This window comes from Nestor notabilis, unplaced genomic scaffold (assembly GCF_000696875.1).
Source record: "Nestor notabilis isolate BGI_N333 unplaced genomic scaffold, ASM69687v1 scaffold14618, whole genome shotgun sequence".
NCBI lineage: Eukaryota > Metazoa > Chordata > Aves > Psittaciformes > Psittacidae > Nestor > Nestor notabilis.
In genome coordinates, this window is record NW_009938825.1 from 39,807 (window position 1) to 45,806 (window position 6,000).

Here is a 6,000-nt window from a genome sequence, read left to right on the forward strand (position 1 = left end):
GGTGCAAATACACAGATAGCTTTCCCAGAGAAAATGTCCAGGTCCAGGTCTCTAAAATCAGGCACAGCAATTCAGAGTCTAAAGTAACATTAATATTCCTGCCATGTTATCAGGGCTGGGACAGAGGAATAGCCAAGTGTCAGACTTGGATATCTGATTTGAAAATACACTTTCTTACATCTTCATATTCTCACCAGTTAGGTCTGAAAAAGCTACAGGGGAGCTTATGTTCTCCCCTTCTCTCTCGTCCATGCCCAGAGCCAAAAATCCCACTGTATAGATACCAAGCACACCAATGTTGGCTGAGGCATAGCATGGAAGACCTTTCAGTAATGGGAAAAATCAAGCAAAATAGTATAAGCAGAATAAAGGCTGATTTAACATGCAGGAGAGGAAGTTGTCTTGAAACCGTGTAATGTGATGGACTTCTGGGAAAGGACATTAAGCAACTCTTGGCTTCATAGAGCTATCTTTCAAGATAGGACTAGCCACATATCTTGTTGAGCCACTGTGCCAAATATGTGAGATTCAAGTGTTTCAGCTAGAGTAGTTCAGCTAGAATGGTTCAGCTTTCTGCATCCTGCGAACTGGTAATGTGTTTTCTTTTGTTTCCATCCAATATAACACTTTCCCTGTTCAGCTGTACAAAAATATTTGTAGGAGATTTTTATTCTTACCAAACAGAGAGGTTTAGGGTTTTTTTTGTATTTATTTGATTTAGTTAATATGGTTAAGAGTGGCAATTTTTATTCAAGGGTTTTTTTGAATTATTCTTCTAACGTCACAGTGGAAGAATGTTAGTGCAGACTTTTTCCTCGAGTATGGCTTGTACAAATGAAATCCATGTCTCACAAGTATTAGGGAAAAAGTGTATCTGCAGTTTGATACTAGCTTAGATTTCTTTTACTAAAGGTGTTTGATTTGAAGGTATCATCTCATGCATTGGGTCATTGTTATAAGGAAGACTGTCTACACACCAGAACAGAAAACCACTCTTTCACCAGTTTCGAAAGCTCTGGACAAGGTTGCACCTGAAGATCTTCCCCAGCATTTTGCCAAAGTGACCCTTTAAAGGCAGAAGTCCTGGTTGCAGAGACAGGGAGCATCACAGCTGTCAAAAAAGCACATCCTCTCAGTGCAGAGACCTCTGCTACTACTGATGGTCTCCATCAATCTGCAGGTTTCATCTAATTTCAGCAGGAAAGCATAAGCAACAGATAATTCTCTGAGAAGAAAGCACTAGTTTCCCTCTCTTTTCTGCATTTCTGTGGGAGGATATTACAATGACCACTGACATAAAGAAATTACCAGGATTATAGTGGGAGACAAATCCCAGTTTCTCAAAGTGGGCTCAAGAAATGAACCTCAGGGTTGCCCTGCTTCCCCCGTTTTGCATTTCTGATACAGAGGTAACAGTTCTGTTACCCAGGCAAAGGTACACATCCCTCTCCCAGTTTTGAGAAAAATGTGATCATTACCCAGCTATCTTTTGCAGAATGAGTTATTGATATCTGTTTGCTGATCCAATATACCGTGCTATAATACGCCAGGGACCTTGGATTACTTCTGTCTTCATCTCTGCTTTATGTACTATAAAGATGCCTATTCCCTCAACAACCAGTGCTAACAGACCTTTCTAAAATATTGCTGGGCAAATTGCATGGCCTCCCAAATTTAATTAACTGTTCAAGACGGCATATCTCAAATTAGTTTCTAAAATGGACCTGGGGCAAACACTGAAGCAGATGAATGACAGTGTTACTTACCACAGTAAGTCATCAGTGTGTACAGCTTAAATATTGCCTGCTCAGCCTGATGGTAAGGTAGAAATTCACTATTCCTAGGGAGAGCATGAAGGAAAAATAAGAAAAAAGAAATCTGAATGTAGCCTCCATTTCAGAAAGTCCCTATACCCCTAACTGTGGTGTAGACAGGTTACAGCAGGGAAAGGATCTCTATGCCTGTTTCATATCAACATGCATTAGTCTGCTGCTCACTGCTGCCAGAAGCACATCTGCCTTCAAGTACACTTCATGCGTGTATGTGTGCATATGTTTATACATGTACATATATGTATCTATATATATTTAGTCTGGAAGAAAAGAGCCTAAACCTTAAGAAACACTAATGGGGAAGAAAAAAAATAAGGGAAAGAAACAAAACAAAGGTCTACAATGCAAGAAACTCCAGAGGGCTTGGAACAAGTCCTGAAGATTAAATTCTCCTTCCCCTTAGAGAGGACAGATCAGCAGAGAGAGCAGTCCCCACACCTATACTGGAGGAAGTTAAAAATGGCAACTACTATTTCCCCTCTTAAAATTCAAATGAGATACCCCTAAAACTCAAATGGGTGGCTTAAGATGCTCCTGTTTGTTCTCTACTAATGAAGTCACTAGGAAGAGTGAAATCTCACCAGAAGAAGCGAGTGATACCTCAACCACTGCTACTGGTCACTGTGGAAATAGGAATAAAAGTATGGATTTTCCCTTTCCCACCATGCTCTTCTTTTGGAGAGCTGTCATTTTACACACAGAGGCCAGGGTCTTGGGGTATCTTCGTGTTGCAGAAGAATACTGAGCAGCTTTGAGCAAGGCCACCGAGAGACAAAGTCCAAGCAGTAAGTCTAAACCATAAATGATGGAGTTTGCTAAAGCTGGCTTTGAATAAAAAATCCCACAGGTCACTACTGTGTACAGAGCTTACACATTCACAGGTGCTGGAAGATCAAACCAGCAGTAAGACTTTGTCTTAATTTGTGATTATGTCTGAGTGACGAGCTAGGTGCTGTCTGCTTGGCTAATACAAGAGCTTAAACGAGTGACAGCAGATAAACTGGATCTGCAACACTTTAGATACCTCTCTGATCTGGGGACACAGGAGATTATGTCCTGATACATTTACAGTGTTCTCTTGCAGTGAATCACTTTAGTTCTTCCCTGTGCTACTGACTTAAATAAAGGAGTTCTGATCTTATGCTGCATGGTCTGGATGGGTTTTTTAGCCTGACAGAAAAAACTTTATTTCAGCAGTAAATTGTATAGGAGACAGTAGATTTGATGACTTGCTTGCTTGAAATAGAATGCAAAAGCCAGCACCTAAAATTTTACTGGCTCCCAATGCCAAGGTCAGACTGAGAGAGCCAAACAAACAGCACTGGCTTTATTAGCGATCTTTATTGCTCAAAGCACTAGAAATTGGGAGAGAAGAGAAGCAATAATCTGTATTTTCATTGGTTTAGAGGTTCCCTTGGGATGAAAGTATGTATGTGTGTTTTCAGTAGAAATCCAGCACTGAGCTCACTGCTGTGCCTAGGGAGACAGCATCTGGATAGCATTATTCCACCATGTTCATTCCTTTTACTCATTTTTTCCCCCTGTCAATAGTATTCACCATAAAAGGATGTATCTTGCATTTGTGTTTTTGTTTTATGTTTTTCTATGTATAACTAATATTTTAATAAGCCATTAAAGCATATTATTCTTATTATTTAATCTTCTGGTCCTGTTGGCTGTGTCTCATCTGATGGGCTTGGGAACACTTTCAAGCATCTGCGCTCTGCTGCCTGAGCCCTTATCAACTGCTGCATACCTGTAAGAGCAAGATTCAGGCACACAGCCTTGTTCCACTCCATCATGCATTGTTTCTACAGAGAGAAAAGCAAATTGCTCAGAACAGGCAGGTACCATGGCATACTCTTTTCCTTGTCCCATTTCAGACAGCTGAGGACCCAGTACCCTAGAAGGTACTTCAGGGAAGAGCCACCACTCAGTCGTGGTGAGAAAAAGGATGTGCTCATTGGCTTTGACCCAAACCGCACATCCTTAAACAATATGTCCTTTAAAGGCCGGGGAATTTGGTTTCTGTAAGAACCTGTGGCCATTTTACAGCTGCCCAAAGCATTTGGAGAGCCAGCTGGTGGTGTGCCAGGCCTTTCATCTTCCTTGAATTGTTTCTTCTTACTGAACTGAAAGTGCCAAGTATCTCCAGTAAATCTTAGTCTCTTAGGTCTTAGCAAAATCCCTCTCAGCAAACCAAAGGATAACTGAGCATCGACTGCACTTGTCTGGCTTGTCCCCCTGACAGCCATGGTTCCTTGACCATCGTAGCCATGAGTTTCATTTCATAACAGCCTAGCCCATAGCTTTGCAACTAATCAGGCAGTGTGGTGAGCAGCAGAGCACTGGTATATTGCTTTCCAAAACAGTGGGATACAGTGGCCCAGCAGCTGGAATCCAGAGTTACCAATGCAAGATCTGTTTTCTACCAAAAAAAAAAAGAATTCTAATGCGTTCAACTGTGTGTTCACTCGTTGGCTTAACAGTATATCTGTGCATTTCACACAGAAGTATATAAAACCTCACTGCTGGAGTAACTGTCCTTCTAGATATCTGGAACTCTGCCCACTTGAAAGTACATTCCTGGAAATCTGCGGGTGTAGTTTGGGCCTGGTGATGCTGAGATACCCTGATTTCCGTTAGGCATGTCAAACCCAACAGTGATAGTATTTCACCATAGTACAGGACCTGTCAGCAGAAGCTGACATATTTCTCTATGAGTTCTCATGTATCATTTTTGCAATTAAATAGGCCCAAGGCTGTTTTAGGAGTATATAGTGCTCTTCAAAAGACGTGAGTCTGTTGTCTGCATTACCTGTCCTGCAGAAGATAAGACAGCTGAGGGCAAGAGAGTGATCCAACATTTGGGTCTCTGTGGTACAGAGCTCCAGAGAGGCTCTGTATGCATGAAGAGAGCAGCTTAGAAAAGCTGTATTTTCCACTGTGAAGGGGAAACAGAGGCAAGCAGAGCTTTTTCAATGTGAGAGAAACCAACATAATTTCTGTACTGTTATGATCTAAATGCTGCCCTGGGAGTCTGAGGGTGAGTGTGAGATCATGCAGAAGCAGAAGCAGTGCCAGCAGAGAGAAGTATCCCAATAATTCACCCTAGACTACCAGAACAAGTGATGGATGTTGTACTGACCACAACAGGTTTCCAAAGAACAGCAGTGTCATTAGAGCAGGAACATGTTTTGCCTCAGCTTCCAAGTAGTAACAGAATTAGCTCTGAAAAAGGCAGGCACCCCTTGATGAGCTACCTGAGAAAAATAAGGCACAGAAGTGTTGGTCTTTCTTTTACTTGCATTTCTAAGGTTGGATGTATGTTTCTCGGGTAGTCATGAGTTCAGAGAGCATTAGAACATTTTAATGACTGTCTCAAATAAACAGAATTATATTCTTTGGCAAAATTTTTCCATTCATCTGCCTTCCAACCTGTTGGCTTCACTCCCAAGGGGAAGTCTAGACATAGGTCTGGCAATAGCTTTTCATTTGTACCATATTGCTGGGAAAATGAGATCATCTTCATGCATTCAGAGCTCTAACAAAGCTTCGTCAACACCTGTTGCTTTAAATAAGCCTACTTTGAACAGCTCAATGATATGTGGAAATATTTCAGCTGGATAGCCTGAAAAAAATGGGTATGGTAACAAAAGCAGTCTAGATGTACCTGCACAGTCCACTGCCCAAGCTAATGAAATCTTTTGCTGCGGTAAGGTTGCTTTCAACTACCTCTAAATTAAATCTCCTTCTGTTATCCCCAGAGCTAAAGCAAGGGCTGTTACCCAAGAAGCAAGGCTGTGGATAGGCAGGGGGCAACGACATGACTAGTTGGAAAAAGATAAATTTCACGAGATCTCAAAACGTCTCTCTGCAATATTGAGACATAAGATGTAGACAAACCAGTCAGGTCGTAGAATCAAAAAATGATAGAATAGTTAAGGTTAGAAGGGACTTTTAAAGGTCATCTAGTCCAACCCCCCATGCAATAAGCAGTCACGTGTTCAACTAGATGAAGTTGCTCAGAGCCCCATCCAACCTGACCTTGAATGTTTCCAGGGATGGGGCATCTACCACCTTTCTGACCAACCTGTTCCAGTGCTTCACCAACCTCACAGTAAAAAATATCTTCCTTATACCTAGTCCCTTGGGTCTCTTTCAAATC